The 22,125-nt window shown below is 39.7% G+C and overlaps 1 long non-coding RNA gene across 1 annotated transcript in view; it reads left to right on the forward strand.

Annotated features, from left to right (window-relative positions):
- LOC130084380 (uncharacterized) overlaps positions 1-21,826 on the forward strand; it is an 83,274-nt gene extending 61,448 nt beyond the window's left edge. The window contains exon 3 of the long non-coding RNA XR_008806920.1: positions 21,554-21,826. This is a non-coding gene — a long non-coding RNA (uncharacterized LOC130084380). The remainder of the gene's footprint in view (positions 1-21,553) is intronic.
- The last annotated feature ends 299 nt before the right edge of the window (positions 21,827-22,125 follow it).

The following is a 22,125-nucleotide window of genomic DNA, read 5'->3' on the forward strand; positions in this document are numbered from 1 at the left end:
ATATATAAAATTATATGTATATATTGTTTCCAATATTAAATAAGCTGATAAACCCTTCAGAAAACCCTTCATTTACACCCTTCATTACACAACAAATATTTAGGCCTCAATTTAAGATTTATGTATTTGAATAGCATAGAAAATGTATCAGGTTTAACATAAACAAATAACTAAACTTAATGTGATGCATATTTGTCATTCTTAGATAAATGAAACAAGTCAAATGGCTATACTCAAAAAAAATCATGGCATACTTTTTCATTAACAATTTGCATCTATTTGATTTTATTTAAATCATAAAATCACATTTTCATATTTTTGCTTAGAATCAGCGCAACTCTGTTCGTTGTGAAAACAATTACATTTATTTATTTGAAAAGTATGATCATGGTTAAAATATATGGAACAAGCTATATTCAATTGATAAATGGAATATATAAACCTGGTTTTTGCGTATTTCAAACAATTCGTTTATTAGTACTATTACAAAAAATCGTACCTCTTTCATTTATGTAAATATGCATCAAAATAAGTTTATTCAGTTGTTTATGTTAAAACTGTGTAATCCAAATGAAAATGTTATTTGTAGTTTAAATGCATAAATATAAAATTTAGGCCTAAATATTTTTATAGTCAAAAACATTACATACAAATAGCATTTTACTAAGTATTTATAATAAAAATAGCATACAATTTCTGTGTGGATTCAATTAAACAGATCTAATTCACTGAAATGAATAGAATTTTCCAACACCATATATAAGATAGCAATACATAGTTACTCCCCGACACTGACACCATGGTATTCCTGTATGGTAATGATTAGTACCATCTGATACCTTCCTTCAGTGTAGCCTATACTTCTCATAAGGGATCAACTGTATTTAAGCAAATAAATAAATAAATAACAGCAAGTTCACAGTAGAACATATAAACTGGCGGTTGTCATCTGTGCATTGTTCTCTACACAACAGACTGTGTGAGCATAAGTGTGAAGCAGTGCTGGGATTTTGTTGTTTCCCAGGGGATGGAAGAGTGGAGCTGTAGCCTGAACCCACTCTTAAATCACGTCTGCTCACCAGGCAATTCCTCTGAAGGCAGGAGAACACTGCTTTTGATTTATGAGTAATCCCCATCTCAATTTGTCACCGAGGCAAGGAATATATAACTCGAAACACTTTTTATTTACAAAATTTCCTTAGGTTTGTTTTTAAAGTGTGGCGTGTAAGGCAAAACTACTAACTGTGTTTTTTTGCCAGTTCACAAAAAAAGATGGTATTTATTTTAACTAAACAATCACTGCCAGTCAGATCTGGTAGTTGGCAGATTGAAAAGCGTACCCAGTTGGGTTATGGTTAAACGTCTGTTATGTGTACAGTTTAAGGGAATATGTGCATACAAATGTTTATATTAGAAGATGAGTGTAATTTCTGCAAATTTATTATTATTATTATTTTTTGCATGTTTGAAAAGGATTAACTACTTGCTTGTTGTCTTATTTGCCTGATTTGCATATGTTTAAGGAGAACTCCGGTCAATTTTAACATTGAGCTCATTCTTTTGTAAATTTGGAGTGCTGTCAGTACAGAGAACAACAACAAAAATCGGTGTTGCCTACACCGTGTTATCCTCTTTTTAAAATTTGCACCCTGTTGACTTAAACGGGGCAAGTTTTAAACCTGCTTTTAGCCTCTTAACAACATTAATGTGTCATTACAAGTGCACAGCCATGTGAGTGAACACGGTGAATCTGACTGCAGTAAATGTGAAAGATATGAATAAAAATTATGTTTATTCAGCCAGCTCACATACCAGTATTTACTTCCTGTTTTCGGTCGAAGTCCACAGTAGTTGATTGTCGAGCTCGCGCGCGCGATCAAACCCCCTCTGTGTGTTCAACATCTGATTCGGGTGAACTATCCATTTGAGCTGATATTCTCAGAACACCACACAGCACTGTCATCGGCTGACAGCTGACAGTCTGAGTCTCCACTGTTGCTTAGTTACCAATGATCGCGCGCGCGAACTCGACAATCGACTACTGTGGACTTCGACCGAAAACAGGAGGTAAATACGAGTATGTGAGCTGGCTGAATAAACATCATTTTTATTCATATCTTTCACATTTACTGCAGTCAGATTCACCGTGTTCACTCACATGGCTGTGCACTTGTAATGACACATTAAGGTTGTTAAGAGGCTAAAAGCAGGTTTAAAACTTGCCCCATTTAAGTCAACAGGGTGCAAATTTTAAAAAGAGGATAACACGGTGTAGGCAACACGATTTTTGTCGTTGTTCTCTGTACTGACAGCACTCCAAATTTACCAAAAAAATTAGCTCAATGTTAAAATTGACGGAGTTCTCCTTTAATGGGAAAACCTGAAAGAACATTTCCAGTTATAATTCACCCAGTTTAAAGAAAGATGTAAGAAATCATATTTTACAAGGAAATATACCTTTTTTTTTTTTCATTGTGATATTTTTTCCACAACAGTTAAGCACAATTCCTCCCAGATTGTATTACTGTGATGCAAAAATATAATTGACATTATTAAAATGCTCATTGCTTATTATTATAGATTATAGCATTTGTTTTAATCCCTTTCATTTTTTTTATTTAACTGAAAGAAAAAAAATCTAAATCTAAAGAGAAAAACTACTGAGAAAAGTACTCAACTTTTACTCAAAAGTAAAAAATAAAATAATATTGACATCAAAATGCAAAAAAAATTATACAAGGCATGTTTTTTTTATTTAACAAGAACACACACACACACACGCATTTGTGTGTGTGTATATATATATATGTGCATGTTTTTCTTCTTCTTGAGATTCACCCTATAGTGCACCTCGCGTGAATTGCAGCACGTTGTTTTTACATGCGAGCTGAGACCCCCTCCACAGACATTCAGCCGTACCTTGATGGCGAAGCTAAAGATTGATGCTGTTCATCTGTTAGAATGGGCAGTAAAAAGCAAACTGCACGGTGACTGCCCTACCATCACAGCTCTCATCTCAGACGCTGTAAAAGCGGCGTAACGCTCTCAGAGGTGAACGCTGATCTCATCCAGGCTCTTTGTTTCATTAACGCTGCCCCAAACAAACACCTGCCGTGTTAAGTGCTTCAGCGAGAACCCCCACCCTCCATCTTTACATCCCTCATCTGCATGAGCCGTCATCATCATCTGTATCTGACAGACAGCAGCACACGAATTAACCACAGCATTGGGGAGACGGTTCCCTCGGTGCCATTTCATTCATTTAAAAAGCTCAGTTGACCGGTTTATTGCTGGTTAAGAGTAAAAGGCATATTTTGGCTTTTTAATGGTGGTTTAGCTGGTCAGGTGGGTTTTACCTGTGAAAAAGGGGGTGATTTTCCCCAAATTGGTCACCAATTCCATCTTTACCAACATAATTCACCGTTTCAGAGTTTCCTGAAACCAACGTTCTATCAAACATTTGCAAACAGCATCACAAACTTACACGGTTGGAACTAGAGCTCTCGACCTGTGGTCCACATGACCTTGTGGATTCATGTGGACTTCAAGAGATCATGCTCTTGGGCACAATAAGCAAACTAGCAATACATTCTATATATTTAATTCCATTTACTGACATTTTTGAAGAGTGTGCATGTGTGAAAATATGTGGGTACCCCAAAGTATGATAGGGAACCCGCTATGAGTCGAATAAAAATATTGAAGCAGTTCAAATTACATTGTGGAAAAAGCTTCTGACTGAACCTACATGGCATGTGTACGGGAGTTAAATGTACAGCAGGTAATTACTGCATGCTAACATGGTTTAAAAATAAAATGAATGGCTTTTTGTTGTTCATGTAAATTAACTATGATAAACATCTGTCATAAATTGTGATCTTGAATCAAATCATTAGCAGAATGTATTACTTCGCCGCCTGTGCTTGACGTCATTAACGACAATCTTTAATTGTTGATCCAATGTAGTTCAAACAACTAAGGTGCGACCATGTTACTACGGTTTTGGGAATCAGTAATGACTAGTTAATTTATTCAACAATGCATCTTGGTTAAGCAGTGAGTTAACACCCAGGGGTGTGTTTCCCGTACAATGACGTAACTCGCTGGTTCACCAACATAGTACGATGCATCGTTGAAGAAATCAACTAGGTGGTCACCAAACCATATTGTCATTGGTTAATGAGGTCACGCACGTGGTGGAGTGAAAACTTCTTTTAATGAATCTGTTTGAGATCGAAGTAATGCTAGATAGTTTGCTATAAATTACAGACAATTTCTAATTTTTCTCTGTTATTTTGCTCTATTTCCAGATTAAATTATAGTATCATTCTTAAGCTAGCAAGCACGCTCACACATGCGCAGTCTTCAAAAACGGTGCTTTAAATCTCTTGACAAACTAAAAGACATAAATTACATTTGTTTGTATTTTAAATAAATGATATAGATTGTACTGAATGTCAGCTTGCTTATTTTGCTCAAGATAAGGATTTATTAAGGTTGAATGTCATGCAAACTAGAAACTATGCTTCTAACCACAGGTCGAGATCTGTCGTTCCAACCACACAACTTTGTGATGCTGCTTGCGAATGTTCGTTGGAACGACGGTTTCGGGAAACACACCCCTGGTCTGTGCCATTAAAGAAATAGTTCAGTTCAAAATGAAAATTGTGTCATCATTTATTCACCCTCAAGTTGTTTCAGAGCTGAGTAAATTATGACAGAATTTTTGTTTTTAAGTGAACTAATCCTAATGTTTAGATGGGTTTAGTTTCCCATCTAAAACCAGATAAGACCACCATGGAGTTTAGGTTGAATTTTTCCAGCAGGACAAAGGATTTGTATTATTAAAGAAGCAATAAGTGGTGCAGTCCTTTTAAAAAGAAAGGCACACAAACATTAAAAGCGAGTCAATTACCAGCAAAACAAAAGAAAAGAATCATGTCAGACAGGAGAAAACGACTTCGGAAGGTGTTTATTTCCCCTGGTAGCTGATGGGTCAGTTGCCAGTGGGCTTTCCTGGGAGCGGTCCAGCCTCGGCTCGTTTTGCATCTTTTAATATTGCATGCAGTTCATTTGGTGGATGGGCAGAAGCCCAGAGCCACTCCTCTCAGGGGCGTACTTCACCGCACAGGGGAGCCTGGGATTGATGGCTCTCCACTCCCTGCAAGCCGCACGAGGCTACGTCTCCCCCACCTCTCCCCCCTAAAATGCTGCAAACATCCTTTCCCTTGGCTGCTAACTCATCAATCACACTGTCACTTTAATTTATGTGCCACTTCTTGTTTCGGTATCATTTATTTCTGGGCAAGAATATTGCAAGCTACCACACAGTTCTGGAGGGAGAAGCTTCTGTTAGTAGATAGGAAGAAATTTTAACCCTTCACTCTTAAAAATAAAGGTTATTTATTGAAATTTACGTTTTCACAAAGAACATTTAACATTTACGTTGCACAAAAGATTCTTTATAGTTGAAAATGGTTCTTTAGTTTATTCAAATGTTCTTCACACTAAGAAAAAAAAAATGGTTCTTGTAAGAACTGTTCACTGAAAGGTTTTTTGGGAAACCCAAAATAGTTCTATGATTGCCATCACTGCAAAAACCCATTTTGGAACCTTTATATTTAATTGTTCTAGCTCCGTAATGGTGTTTGGTTGTATCGGCATGTATTCATTTTAGAGCCTATGTACAGAGTGCCAAGCTTATGTTGGGGAAACCTTTTTTTATTTTATTTTAAGTTTAATAGAGGTAAAAAAAAAAAAGATTTCAACACAAGCAGGCCTTTAAGACTATGCTAATACTTATAAATGTCAAGATGCATAGATATACAGGCAACTTCACTGCCTTAACAACCATTATTAATACTTGAACACCAATAATAAAAGAGCAGCAAATCAGTATTTTAGACACTGAAGACTGGTGTAATTTCAGCTTTGTTCACAGGAATAAATTACATTCTAAAACGTGTTAAAATAGTAAACAGTTGTATTAAATTGTAGTAATATATTAAAATCTTTTAATGTATTTTTCATGAAATAAGTGCAGCTTTTGTGAGCATTAGAAACGTTGGTTACACTTTATTTTAAGGTGTCCGTGTTACAGTGTAATTATACATTTATAGTTTACTATTACTGAGTAAAAATAATTAACTACGTGTACCTACTATAGGGTTAGGGTTAGGAATATGGTTTGGTTTAGGGTTAGTTGCATGCAATTATGCATAACGTATAGCTATTACTACAGTAACTACATGTGTAACAAGGTCTGAAAACTTCTTTCAGAAACATTTTTTAAAAATAATCTTGGTAACAGAAATTTTGTATTCGGGCCTACTGTTTTTTTCTCAACTCAAAATGACTTATTTCTTTCTTTCAGCTTTGTTTTCATTTGTCAGATGCTAATTGAGGAGATTGGTCAGGGTTCATGCAGGGTCACTCTAATGTAAAGTCAGTGTGGGGTAACGTTTGCTTGCACTTCACTGATTTGAGGGCATTCCAATCCTCCCTGTGGGGTAACCTCAATCTCGTTCTACTCCCATCAAAGTCATGACCCTGACTCGGACCCTGTTCCCTGAACTGCCTCAGTTACCTGACTAAGATTCCATAAACACACACAGATATGGCACCTCCTTCCCAGCTCCATGGGTGGCAGAGAGTTGAATTTACCCAGAGGCAAAACACAAAACCCTTACAACATAATAAAACGTGACAGCTGTTTTACCTCATTAAAGCTCACCTCAGAGTGAGCAGCGTAACATCGTTTTTTTTCCAAAACTAAAGCTGGTGACACTAAATGACTTCTTTTCTCCAAAATGTGAACCCATCTTCCAAGATTCACATTATCATATAAGGAATACCCTTCCATTTGGCCGAGTTTGCAGTAAACACAGTTGCCTGATATCCGCACTCAGCTCCATTTACTGCCCTGACTGGTGAATACACACGAGAAAACTGAAGACAGCAGACACTGGAGGCTGTGAGACAGTATGAGTAACAAGGTAGTGTAATTTAAGGTGCTATCGAGATGTAAAACGTGGCTGCTGTAATCTGCAGAGCGGTCGGACCGTGGCCGCAGGGTGCTCTTCTAGTTTGCAGAGACACAGGAACAATCAGCCTCCATGCCAACAGAGCCTCGTCGTTAGCTTCTAATCTCCCGTGAGTTAAGCCAGATAGTGGACAAAGCTGATTTCTGCGCCCTGTTCTCTGGATCCATCTTCGGAGCACGATTCAATTATTTCCTTACTCAGCTGCTGGAATTAAGTTACAAGAGCCTGTAATGCAGTTCCAGAGACTGTTCCTGTCCAGAAAACACTGCCAATCACCCTGTCAGAGCCTGAAAGTTTGTGTAGTACCTGCCCTGAGCAAAGGGTTCAAGAGCTGACATTGAAGAATGAAAGGATTTTAGGGGCCGGAGAGTGACACCAAGTTTTTAGATACACGTTAAATGAGTGTTTTCTCTTTAAGCTGTATTGATTTTCATGTACGGTACATGGCGCCGCGAAAATGAGGTCTGTCCCGTGGTTTTGTGTTCCACACCAATCGAATGGAAACTTGAGAGGAGGTACGACCAGGCCGTCTGGCAGACGTTTGACTGAAATGTTTGAAAACTGAGTCAACGAATTTCATGGAAGGACGCAGAGCCCTAGCAGGGACACTGTCACTCTTTCATGGAGTTCACCACGTCTGCCTTTTCTTGATTAGAAAAGGTCTGCTGTTTGTGAAGACCATACATACAGAAATGTGTTTAAACAGGGAACGTGGACCACGTCATGGTGGATTAGCAAAAAACAGACTCGCATTACCTTACGCACAGATTAGCATTGTGAAAGAACCACCAAGAGACTGTTTCCTGCAAACACCCGCACACAGCTGTACATTCAGCTGGATCATCCCCTTATCTGTTTAAAAATTTATCTGCACAGCTTTTTGCCTTGTAATTCTTTTGCAAGAATGTCATAATCTCTCATTGCACTACGTAGATCTTAGCAATAACAAGCTAGCTGAGAGTCCAAGGGCTTGTTTGGCCGTGACTCCCACCGTGCAGGGGGTTCCTGTACAGGGGCCTGGAACAGAGAGACTATGAACTGACTATGACACCGAGCCGGACCGGTCCACACTCACCTTCACACAGCCCTTTGTGAAATATAGTCTGTACATAGACAGTCACTCTGAATAATAGGCCTGGTTGCTGTAAATGTCAGCTCTTTAAATCACATCGGAGCTTGGCGGCCAGGCACAGAATGCTTCATCACTGCTTAAACTACAGACGGCCATTTATTATGTGTATGTTTATAAATCACTAAGGAGACCCCGCGTTCCTCCCACCCATAAAAGAGACAAAGTGAACCGAGAGAGGGAAAGGAACAACATATAGGACGTGGACTTTGGGGCTGAATGTCAAAGGAAATATGAACGGGCTGGCTGTGAGCAAGATAACAAGCACTGCATATCGGACATTGCTGGAGCACCACCTGGTAAAAGTTGATTAAGTGCCCGCCTCCCAGAGACAGCAGTGCGACGGAAGAATCCATTCTCCTCCTCCTAGACCCCGTTTTTTTTTTTCTTCTTCTTCTATTAAGGGCTCATATCAAGAGGAATCAAGTTTTCTTGTTCATTCGTAAAAGCATACCATAGTTTCATCATAAACATACTGTGGATATAAGATTTCAAAACTTCCTCCCCTGTGCAAAAACCAAGAGTATTTATTGAAGAAAACTGCTCATAACCGTCGACATATACACTCTATTCAGTGTTCATGGTGAGGTGATAAGGATGGAGTTGGAAATATACTATTATTCCTATACACTAGTAGAACTAACGGTAAGAGTAAAATGTGTGTAAATCTGCCCAACTTTGTTCTATTTCTGGCTGTGTTGCACCTAAATGAGCAGCTGAAATATCTCCAAACATTTCTGTTAATTTTGACAGTTAAATCTGTCACTATGTAACAACTTTGCAAAAAGACTTAAAAATATTTATAAAGACATGGGTGGATTCCAACATGATGAATGACTAGGTCCTCAAAAAGACTCATATATATTATTATTATTATTATTATAATATTGTATAAAACAGTTAAGCCGGATTTTTATTCTAGCATTGCATCCAGTCCTGAAGATACTGTAAACAGCAAATATCAGATGGGCTTACTGTTACATGGTTTTACTTCTGTTCTCTCGTAAAATATGTCACATTCCTTTTTCATAATTTAATTGTTGCTTCTTTTATATTTTATCTGCAGGGAGAATGTGACCGTCTGCCTGTCTTTCTCTGGCACTCATTTCCTATCCTTTTATGTTCTCTCTGCCTTTTCATTCCCTTCTTTCAATGATACTGTACGCTACCCGTGATCTGAGAAGTTATTACAGTAGCTTATAGGCAGGTCCGGATAGAATTTTTTTTTTTTTTTTTTACATTTACTGCACTTATTTAGGGGTAACTACTTTAATTCAACAAAGCATTAAAATTGACCATTCAGTTTCTGAATACACACATCTGATCTTACTGGGCACAACTTAGTGCATTTTATTACAAAGGAAAACAGTATTCGTCTTGGTTATCTTTCACTATGTAACAACTTGCTTTGCCTCTAAAACAACTTTCCTGTTTGTCTGGCATTAACTAGGTTGTATGGGTTATTGGTTAATGTTAATTAATAGCCAACTAGCTATTTAGAAATTGTTGTAGGTTAGGTAATGCACCCTTTCTAACATTTTGATAATGTTGGTTCTGTCATGGCAACTCTCGGAGTGTTTGGCTTGGTAATGGGTATAACAATGTTGATATATTTGGTCTTGGCGGAATAGATCTGCTACGATGCTGCTGGTGCAGAGCAAGTACGGGACATACACGACACGCTGCTGTGAGCAAATAAGACATGCTGCTGCCGTACAATATAGCGTACATGAATTACCCATAGCAAATCAAACAGGTGGAGCTGGGGAAGGTGGAGGGTTTCTGAAGCGCGCTGCACTGCTAAGGCAAATGTTAACCAAGTATTTGTGTTTAAGTGTTTAAGTGTTTAAGTTAAGGACCTATTAGCCTAGGCGAGATACAGAGGATGAACTTTACCCCCCCCCCCCCCCCCCCCCCCACCACCACCCTTTTTTTAATTTGACGTCTTTCGTTTCTGAATTCACCAAATGTGTCAACATTTGTTGTTGTTTTGAAATAGGTGTCCCAAACACTCCCACCCTAGACAGTCCCACCCTAGAATCACGCGATTGGTTGAGCCAATGTCAGTCCACTCAAACAAACAGAAAGTGCCACAAAGCCACAGTGTTTACAGTCTTTGGGGAAGTCACCCTACGAATGGCATAGTTAAACCCTTCCCAGTACATTTAAATAGTACAGAAGTATATTTACATGAAAAGCTTTAAGAATCAATGTGTGTGTTTGTAAAAGGATGGGAGCTGTAGACTCTCTGTGACTTCATAGCATTACCACAAATTAACGTATCCGTCTCCACAATGCCACAGACATCTTAAAGTGCCTATGGTTTCTTTTTTAATAGTTATAGTTTCCTGTTGCAAAGATTCTCCCTATCTCCATCTCTTTTTCTATCTTTCAGATAGAAAGTGCACAATTACACCAAACCAAACTTCCTCCATGTCCCATCAAGTCATTCCCATTTATTCTCTGCACGAACTATGTTCTTTGTGCCCTTGGACCAGAGGAAAATAGCTGTCCATTCCGGGGCAGGAAAGATGAAGTACACAAGTGAACACTGTGACCACCATGTCATGTTTGTAAATGATCCTCTCCGGTCCACAAGGAAAAAATGCTGAGCGGCGCAGAATGAGATCTGGAGCGGTGATATACAGTCCTCCAAGGCTGAGAATTAATACACAGTTTAGTTCTGCAAGCCGAGAGAGTCTGTAATTAATAAAGGGGAAGAAATGTGCCAAGAAATGAGTTTATAATTAATCTCAATGTTAATACATCAGGGCTCAACACTTAGCCTGTTTTTTGTCATTTTTATCTCCCCTTTCCTCTACGGGTGGCTCTGTGAATCTGCAGGCAGCTGGGAAGCCCACCCTAATCCGTGGCTTCCACCCCCGAGAGCTCCTGGGTGAGGCTTAATTGAGACGTATCTGTATTGACTGATGCAATCTACAAGTCGCTCATTGAATATGAAAAATTGAGTTTGGAAGGAGGAGGAAAAATCAATCATATGGATCAACATGTACGGGTTCCGCCCGCATCTCCATCCCCTCCCACGGTCTTTATTGGATATCTGCATGAATAATGGACTCCTCACAGACGGCAATTACCACAGCTGCTTCTTTATTAAAGGAGGAAGGATGGCTGCAATATCTACCCGCTTGGATCGCCGCTGACCAATCAGACTCATGCTGAGGTCACCATGGTCACCACGGTCAGTGTCCTCAATGTGGCTGCAGCATTACCGTTATCCTCTTTTCTGCTCTTGAGATACACGTTGCTCCGTGTGAAGGTTATTTTAAAGAGGTTTTAACATAAACGATAAAAATACCCTTGATCTTTCGTCAAAGAAACAGTGTAAATTTTACAATTCAAAACTTCCTGTCCATGGAGAAAAAAACACATTCATTGAAACTAAGCTGGAAAAAAATGGCTCATTCAGAACTTCAGAAATGTTGTGACGTCAGACAGACATAAGAACATGACCTTTCTGAAGGAGGATCCCAATTTTAGGAACAAACAACTGAAACTTATTTTTTATAAGATTCCTGATAGTTTCAGTCCGATCTGACAGTAGATGCAGCACATTTTAAATTGTGTCATGAGCCTGTCACAATGTACAGTAACGCTCCATAAAAGACGGAAGAAAAAAATATATATCTTGAGATCTCTTGACTAAGAGCAGAACAGTGGTTAAGTTGGTAGCACTGTTGCCTCACAGCAAAAAGGTTCTCAAATTGAGTTCCAGTTTGAGTCCTTTATGAGTAGGTTTAGCATATTCTCCCTCTATTGGCATGGGTTTCCTCCAGGTGCTCCTGTTTTCCTCACAATGCAGGATATATGAGTTGTAGACAGTAATTTACCTGTACAGTAGATGTGAGTTTTAGAATGACCATCCATCCATGGTATTTCCCTACCTTTGAGACACTTAGATTGACCTGTGAACCTTGACAAGCAGATTGTTTGTATACAGTAAATGGGGATATAATGCATTTATGTATGTATGAGAGAAAAAAATTATTTTCAGCAACGTTACTCGAGTTTTCAGTGTCACATGATCCTTCAGAAATCATTCTAATATGCTGATTTTCTGCTGAAGAAAAAAAAAACTGTTTTAAACTGTGATAATATTTCACATAATTTACATATTTTTTGATAAAATAAATGCAACCTTGGTAAGAATAAAAGAAAAATCTTAATTATTTTAAACTTTTGACTGGTATAGTGTACACATGCAGGGCTTGACATTAACTTTAACTGCTTACCAGCCACTATATTTTTGACAACACTACATTGCACTTACTTTATTATTTCAGATGCCTTTTTAAAAGTCTACAATTGAAAAATTTATATATTATACATAAAATTCAACCAGCCAAAGTGGCTAGTACTCCGTGTTACATGCCACTGCTGAAATACACCCACATTTGGCGGTTGTTAATGTTAAGCCCTGTACACAATATAAAATTATATTTTAATTTTATTTTTATGTAATTTTAAAGTAAAAATGTAACAGCGCAAATACACATATGACTCGAGTACGGGATGCATATGGAGAACTCAGAGATATCCAGCCCGCAGGGTGGAATGTTTCAACCTCGAGATGGCAAGAGGGGTCTTGCCGAGGGAAAGACATGTGCTCGGAGGAGACTTACCATGGAAATACACATGTGGGGGTTGCCCAACCGGGAAACCATGCACATGGAGGCACCTAACCAATCACGAGGGCTGACCAACCGGGCATGCACTCTGGTAATTGCATCAACAGTGCAGGAGGAACTCAGGTTCTGTGGAGAACTCATCTGAGTAAAATAGCGCACGTTTCCAGTGTGTGGAGTGGAATGGCGCAGCAAGCGATGACACCGAGCAGGTCCTACTTACTGGCTACTGGAAGCAAGTACACGAGAGGACACTGACTCTACACGGAGATTGTAGACTCTCGCGAAAGTGTTAAGTGTCGCCCAGCCTGCAGCTCTACAGATGTCTGTTAGTGAGGCGCCGTGCGCTAGAGCCCATGAGGAAGACACACTCCTGGTGGAGTGTGCCTTCACCCCCAGGGGGAATGGCAGGCCCTGCGCCTGGTAAGCCAAGACAATGGTGTCCACTATCTAGTGAGACAACCTCTGCTTGGAGAGAGTCTTTCCCTTCAGCTTCCCACCATAATAGACAAAGAGCTGGTCTGAGGTCCCGAAACACCGCGTTCTGTCTACGTAAGCACGAAGGGCGCGTACTGGACAGAGCAGTACCAAGGCTGGGTCTGCTTTCTCCGAAGGCAGCGCTTTCAGGTTCACCACCTGATCCCTGAAGGGAGTGGTGGGAACCTTGGGCACATATTCAGGCCGGGGTCTCAAGATGACGTGAGAGTTAGCCGGCCCGAATTCCAGGCACGCTTCGTCAACCGAAAATACCTGCAGGTCCCCTACCCTCTTGATGGAGGCCAAAGCAACCAGGAGCGCCGTCTTCATGGAGAGGTACTTTAGCACGACTGAGTGCAATGGCTTGAAGGGAGTCATGCGAGGACCCAAGAGGGCATATGTGGGGGGCGAGGAGGATTTAACCTCCTTAGGAACCTGTCCTACCGTTTTCGACTCCATAAGGTCGTGGTGCACAGAGATTGCAGCCACATAAACCTTCAGGGTGGAAGGAGACAGCCTTCGTTCCAACCCTTCTTGGAGGAAGGAGAGCACAGACCTGATCGGGCATTTTCTGTGATCTTCTCGGCAAGAAGAGCACCAGGTGATGAAGAGGTTCCACTTCAGAGTGATGGTATCCACCACCTGAGGTGGTAGGGTACTCAAACCTTCCATGTCCCATCCAGGACCCACAGGTGCAGGTTCCAAATATCGGGACGCGGGTGCCAGAGGGTGCCCCGTCTCTGAGAAAGGAGGTACTTCCTCAGAGGGATAGGCCAGGGAGGGGCTGTCGCGAAGAGCACCAGTTCGGAGAACCAAGTCCGGCTGGGCCAATGAGGTGCAACCAAAAGGACCTGCTCCTCGTCCTCCCTGATCTTGCACAGGAGCTGTGCAAGAAGGCTCACTGGGGGAAACGCATTCTTACTGAGGCCCCGTGGCCAGCTGTGAGCTAGTGCATCCATGCCGAGGGCAATGGGAAGTGTCAATGGGCAATGGGAAGCAAACCAGCGGCAATGGGAAGTGTCTGGGGAGGCAAACAGATCTACCTGTGCATCGCTGAACTGTTCCCAAATCAGCTGAACCGTCTGGGGATGGAGTCTCCATTCCCCGGGATATGGCCGAAGTCGTGAGAGCTCATCGGCTGCATGATTCAGAGAGACACCGTAACACCGACTGAGAGAGACGCTGCTCTAGAGAAGGTGAAGAGAAGCACATAAACACTTCGGCTCCGTAGCAGAAACATAATGCGAGATTGTATTCGAGGCTCCTTTTATACCCACGTGGTGGGGCGGAGTTCGCGATACAAATTCCGCAGACCCATGGTATTTTCATACCATTGGCTCGTTTTCTAATAACTCGAAGGTGATGGGGCTCTCTAGTGAAACCCCCATTTCGTCAGTCACTGACGTAACTCGTAGTGACTGACTGAAAGGGAACAATGGTTATAAAGCCCCATTATGACTATTTTGGTACAAGAATCTGGACTTTGAGGAAAATAAATAATTACGTAAATGATATATCTACTTTTAACGCAGTGCTCTAGACAGCAAGCTAGCAAAATGATTGAATTGTCTGGCTGGATTTGTCCTTGAGACTGAACCCTGTGTCTTTTCTCTTCACTCTGTCCTCATGGCTAAACTCTAAAGAAAATATCTGCAGTATTTCAGCTTTGCTGAGAATCAGTCATCGGCCCCCAATGATCAATGGGAAAGAAAACAAATCTTGTCCAGAGGAATTTGGCTGTCCGACACCACGGCCTTTAGCGAGTTGCTCGGCTAATCATAAATGACATAACGCTGCAGAGGAATAAGTGTGAAGTAACTAGGCTCTGACAAGCTAACGGATGGGTCGCTGGAGTCTGCTTGCATGACCTTGCCCATTTGAACCCTGCACTTCCTGTGTGCACCCCTCTATTACTAATGGCCCAACTATTCCAATTTTATTTGTGTACACAAAAATATAGATAAGTGTGACATACTTGACTGCTGAATCACCGCCACACATTATAGGCCGCCGGCCCGGCGGCTATGTTTTCTCTTCTGGTGCCACCACACACAAAGTGCTCCTTTTCAGTGTCACGGACAGGCACAGAAAGCACATTGTCCCCCAGTGCTTGGGAAACGTCTGCGTTGGGACATTAATAGCGACAAGTGTAATTTCCCCTCTCTGACTTCCTTCCAGTTGAGCCTTTGGGAAAGTCAGAGGATGTTACTGGCTGGGAATGGAGGTTTATCTCAGAGGGACAGAGGTTAATTTACTAGTACAATGGGAAGTCATAATCTCTCACTGATGTGCTTAGGCTAACATCACTATTACCATTCCTCAAACTTATTATTATATCAAATCATATGTGTAATTGAGGAAAGGTGTGTGATTACTTGTCTAAGCTATCAGGCAAAGCAATCATATACAAACATTTAGAGTAGATGGCCTAATAGGGACTATGCTATCTTCAAATTTAGATTTCATGGAATCTGTTTTCAATTAAATCAGTCTCACTGAATTAGTTTACACCAACAAAAGTAATTTTTGAAAAGTCAGACCATATATGAATACTGTAGCTCCCCTTGTGAAAACAAAGCACTTTAGATTACCTTTAAAAAGAGTACTTATTACAGAAATAATACACTTTAAACTAATATAGTGTGAACTTAAATGAAGATGTAATGTAGGACTTGCATAATTCTTGTCTTTGAAAAATGGTTACATGATAAACTAAAATATACTTTAATATAATTTCTATTGAAACTTGTTTGCCATGTATTTAAATATATGTGTAATTACACATTTGTAATTCTTAACTTTAAATGTAAACTTAAATGTACTTTTTTAAACAACAAAAGATTATTAAAACATTATGATTTAAAATGTTTTAAATAACAATTTTCTGCAAATTCAGTACAATTACGTGCACTTCTTTTTCGAGAACAATCTTTATCCTTAAGCTCACAACAGGACGTTTTCACTGTTTCCAGTGTTTACAACTGGTATGCATATTTAATACTTTCAGTTCTACCTCAAGTCCCCTTTGAAGTGTACTTTAGTGAGGAAGATATTGTTACATCAGCTTCTGGTTTCCACAGTGAAACTCATTGTTTTGTATAGAAAATTACTAAATTGCATGTTTTGAGGTTCAGGGGTAATACAATAGGAGGACTGACAGCATGTTAATACATGACACTGAGATTATGTGCTATACTAAAGAACTGCTGAAGGTTTCTATAGCCACTAGAAAATACACTCTCCTATGATGCTAAGAAAGCTTATAAAATGATAAACACATACATAATATATTAATGTGGTGTATTTAAGTTGATATGTTGCTAGGAAGCTATAAACAGAGTACAGAAATAATCCATGTTTTGCATTGATTTTATCAATATGGGGATTTTAAGGTATTGCTTTTACATGTGACCCCTTATCAGGTTATCACGTTAGGATCATGCACATCAGTGTTTATAGCAGACTGCTTAGGTCACAGTTTGCATTTCACTCTTGTACTTTTTATGAAAGTATAGCTAATTTGTGCATGTTCAGGGCAGGTCAGGAAGTGCGGTTCATTTTCAGTGCAGTAGCACATTCTGTCTATCTTTTGTTGGTCAGGTTTGTCTCAGTCCATCTGTCTCTCTCTCACTCTCTCTCAGGCCTACAGCAGGGTTGATGTTCTATTCTTCATCTGGCCATGCACACGCACGCGAGCGCGCGCACACACACACACACACACACACACTCTTTATGTGCCCTTGCAGTGCTGATGATCATTACCTTCAGCTTGCTCCCTTGTTAATTACCAAAGCCAGTCTGACCTTGGCCACTGTTTAATTAGTTTTTCAAGAGGTGACAATTATTAAGGATTCCAATTACATCTGCCCATGCGCTGTATGAGAGAGGTCACTAATGACGATCCATCTGTAATGGAAGACATTCTCATTTTATAGCTCGAGACAATTGTACAAGTTATTTAATCAAGAGTATATAAGGTAAATAAGATGTCAAATCAATTAGGCACAAGTTGACACACGACAGCTTGTTTCACCTCTTAATAACTTTTTTACAACAAAATTAAACATCACTGAACTTACTTAAGCTGGACTGTGACGCTATTTTCTTCTGGAAACAAACTTTGTTGCATTTTCCTGTTATCTCTGTAAAGCTGCTTTGAAACAATCTGTATTGTAAATAATCTCTTCTCACACATTCCCAGACAACAAGAATCTTACTTTAGATCTCTCGAATATGACATCAAATCAGTTTCTCTTCGACAACTATGAATTAGATGAAGAGCAAATAGAGACTTTTGAGACTTATATAGAAAAATTCTCCAGTTATGTCAAATGTTTTCCACAGAAGTTCAGAAGATATTTCAGAAACATATCAAACCTTTGTCAGATCTACCAAGACAAAAAGTCAGAGGTTTCAATATGACCTCAAACATTTCTCATCAGAATTTGTCCAAACCTATTTTTTTTTTTTTGCTAATTGTCACCTTAGTTTCTTTTTTCCACAAAATTCCATCTCAAGAATCCCAAACTGCTCATTTCTCATCATATTCTTCCAAGAACAAACAAAACCTTTTGGACTTTGAACCACACCAAACACAATTGTATAGCTCCATATTCTTAGTGCATGTCAACAATTTTCAAATTTCTTTCTATTTTTATTTTATCTAGTCATTTTAGGTGAAAGACAAGGCAAGACACCCTAGGGTAAAAAAAAAAATAGACACACCATCCCAGTTGATTAATCCCCTAATAAGTTGATTATTTTGTATTAGTTTTCAAGTTTTCTGTACTTACATTTAATATGCATATGATGCATTAGCTAATTGAATATGCACTAATTTGCATACATTTCTGGAACATAAATCTGAACATTGGAACATTTTAAACATTGTTTAATTTTGATATATATCAGGGGGGGAAAAACGTCTGTAAAAACCTTCAGAATATAAATAGGAATACAACAGGAAAGTTTGGTCTATGTTAGTTCGGACTGATGGAAAGAACACATTTTGAGAAAACGCCATTAAAGATATGTATGGTAATTGAACTCTACAGACAAAAGTAGATAAATGCCCGGTTTCACAGACAGGGCTTTGATTTAGCCAGGATTAGACATGAGTTTAATTAGGGGCTTTATAAACATGCTTTAAAAAAACTAAAATAACAAAAAAAACATTACTGGTGTGAATCTTGAGACAAAACAATGGCAGTGAAAATTCAACACTTTTTTAGCGCCACTCACTGGACATTTCACTTTGAAACTGTCGCGAAACGTGCACAACGTAAGGTATTTTGTGCTTTGCAAAAATGCTGCCACAGGTACGTTTTTCTAATGAGCCGAGGCTGATTTTGGGTGTTTTATTTCCACACTAGTCTGAAAGAAGACATGTTATGGAAGCAAAATAGCCCAAAATCTCAAAATTGATCAGTGCATGAAATGAAAAGAAAAAGAAAAAGACAAAGAAAAAAATGCCTGTAGTGTCTTGCCTTGACTGAAAAATAACTGAGAGCTAAATTAAGTCTCCTGAGCAATGCAAGAACAACCTTTGAGTAAAGACAATTTCCTCTGGGTTTTCCAGAACGGATCCTTTTTTAAATTGTAGAAATCAAAGGAGATTATTATCTACCACGTTCCTTTACAAGATACGCCCCAGACGCACACAGACAAGCTCGGTGGGATTATTTCATTAAGGCGTGTCAGAACCTGAATTTTAAATCAGTACCTCCACCTCTTGTCTGTCTTAAGGCTAACCCTTTCTCTCTCCATTATCCCCCAGTTAAATCCACAGAGTGAAAGGTCAGGCCAGGCACAGGGGAGTCGCTCCATGGCAGTGTTGAAGCGCCGTCTTTATGCAAGCCGAGCTCAACGAGGAGCCCCGGGCCCCTGTGCCGCCGAGTGGGTAACCGCCAGAGAAGGAGGTCACATACATATTCATCAAATCGGACATGCACATGTAAACTGCTTTTAATAGGCTTTGACAGCAGAAGTTGTGCTTGCCAAACGTGCGTGCATCAAAGTTAGATCACACGGTGGGTGACCCACTGACAGGGCGGCCCATCTTAACTCATGCCCAGACCCACTTCCTCAAGCATTATTGGAGTCTTTTAACTTTTAGCAGCTTAAGGTCAAAATGTAGTCTGCGTAATGCTAAATATTGACTCTGCAGAGAACACATTCCCACAGTGCATTGCAACTAGGTCAATGAAATAATCAATTCAAGATGGTAGACTAAGCAAGGGAAGTGTTGATTATACAGTACAGTAAATACAATTATTTTGATACCGAAATGTATTGCTTATTGGAGTTTGTGGTGTTAGCTTAGCAACATGCTAACAGTAAACACTACTAAAATCAATTGTGTGATGCTCAGAGTTGCTGCCTATGTAGAGTGTTCTAAATCAGTCGGTTATGAGGTGCCATTCCAGTTACACTCGAATAAATAAATGTTTCAAAAGGGGGGTTTCACAGTGATGCCTTAGAAAAAGCATTTTGGGCATCAAGCATCAACTCTTTTCCCGCCATTGATGGAAATGTACGGCATTCTGTGTTTTCACTGTTATATGTAGGGGGCGCTATTACACATCTTCTGAAAGAGTACTGAATCTCCTGATCAAAACACAGGCGAAGAAGAAGCAGAAAAAAAGCGATAGCACATGTTATATGCATATGTAAAATTACGCGAACATCAACAATAAATGGCATAGAAATCAAAACTGCCTAATGTTACCGAATAAAATGTCGAGTACAGGATTGTACAAACTTTGGGGGTGTTGATGGACTCAATCTAGTCCATCTATGTTTGATCATCGTTCTGAACCCAATCTGAATGTAGTCTTTGACAAAAATGCATTTTTCTCAACTTTTTGCTCAATATGTTGCTTTTTTATGAAAGTTACCCACGTTCAAGTGTTGATAAAAAAAAGAATGCATTAAGCTAGAATAATAATAACAATAAAAGCAGAGCCTCTGTTCTTTTATATATATATATATATATATTACATGTTCAGATATTCATACAACAAAATATTGTGGGGGCCATGAAACTTTTGTGAAAATGATCAAAAATGCTGGCTGTGGCTGGCGACTTAAAAAAAAACGCTGGAGGAAAACGTTTTAACAGTGTTTTAGTAACATATTTTTAATGTGTAGAACATTTGAATAATCTAAAGAACACTTTCCCACTATAAAGACCCTTTTGTGCAATGGAAAGATTCCATGGGTGTTATAGGTTCTTCATGGTTCCATCAATGCCAAAAAAACTGTGTTTTTAAGAGTGTGGCTGCCTGTGTAGTCGGTGTACATAAAACAGCTTGCTGTTTTAGGCTTTGGAACAGAGCCAATGTAATTCTTAATTTAGTTGTCTACCTGCTATTACTTTGCGGTGCATTGTGCATGTCGAGGCATTCTCAGTCTGATGTTTTCGCCAGTTAATCTGAATGAAGCATCAAATCGGAGAGCCTTAAAACATCCCCCAAAATAACACTAGAATTATTGTAAAAGCTCTCTGGTAATTGGATCAGATGAGGCAGATAATCAAGACTGAAGTTTTTTTGTTTGTTTTCCCTTTTTGGCCAAGCCGTGCAGTTGTGTTACAGCCTCCTGTTCGGCATTTCAAAGATGAGGGGGGGAAAAAGCCTTTGACGTGACACTCAAAACCCAGTGAGCTGCCAGCATTGACAATGCTAGCGTGCTCGCTGTCTCGCCATCATAAAGCAGTTTGTTGATGGGCTACCTGCCCTAGTCTGTCTGGTGCGGGACCGGTAATACAATCTGTCTCATTCAAACAAGAGGAGACTGCCCCCAGGCATCGTACCATGCCCTTAATCACGACAAAAGCTAAGATGGGACTTAGATAGCACATCAGCCTTCACTCAGATTGCTAATTATGATATCATTTTTCAGCCACGGAGGCTGGAATGGGCCGTTCTCTGGTGGAAGAAGAGATTCCGCGCTCCGAGGGAGTCTAGGAGAACAAGTTTACGGTCTCCAGCCGTGTCGTGTGCTGCAAATTATCCTTTCAGCGTATTTGCCACTCGCAGTCGGCAAAAGTCCTCAATCTCCGTAAGAAGCACCCGAGCCCAGGCGTATTTTAGCTGGCTTCACATGCGGCGCGAGGCTCAAAAAACTCCCTGGAAGTGAGTCAGCCTCTGTAACACAAGCACTGAATCGGCCTTTGACAATGTAACCAATGTTGTTCTAAGAGGGCCCCCCTGAAAAAATGATTTAATCATTTTTCTCTTTCTCACTTATTTTCCCAGCATGGGAGCTGAGCAGCATTCCAAAACAGTGAGGGAAAGACATTACAGCAGCCATTTCCTGAGAGGAGGGGAGGAAAGCTCTTACAAGGCACTTCTTAATAGGATCGCTGAGCGCTGAGGCCTTAAGCAGACTACTCGTCTCCAAACATCTTCAGGGATAAAATACAACCTTGGGTTTAGACAGTGTAAAACATCTTTTTTTTCTCCCTTAGAAATAGAGATTGTGTGGGAAGTGTGCGATTTTTCAATGTTAACAGCGCAGGTTTATAAATGCAATGACTTTTTGACCGAATAATAGATTTGTTTGAGAAACCTGTATGGAAACAGTCATTATTTGTGCCATTCTGTTTGCCATTGTAGTGCATAAATTGTTTCATGTACTAAAAAAAAGGGATAGTTTACTCAATCATTAAAATTCTGTTTACTCACCCTCATATCAGCCCAAATCTGTCTGATTTTCTTCTCTGGAAGCTCAGGGCCGTTTTTTTTTTCTTTTACAAATGAAAGTCAATGGGGTCCAATGTTGTTTTAGCCCCTCTGACAAAACACTTTATTTAGTGTTCCATGGTAGA

This window comes from Rhinichthys klamathensis, unplaced genomic scaffold (assembly GCF_029890125.1).
Source record: "Rhinichthys klamathensis goyatoka isolate OS25496 unplaced genomic scaffold, OSU_Roscu_1.1 h1tg000003l_1, whole genome shotgun sequence".
In the NCBI taxonomy this organism is placed as follows: Eukaryota; Metazoa; Chordata; class Actinopteri; order Cypriniformes; family Leuciscidae; genus Rhinichthys; species Rhinichthys klamathensis.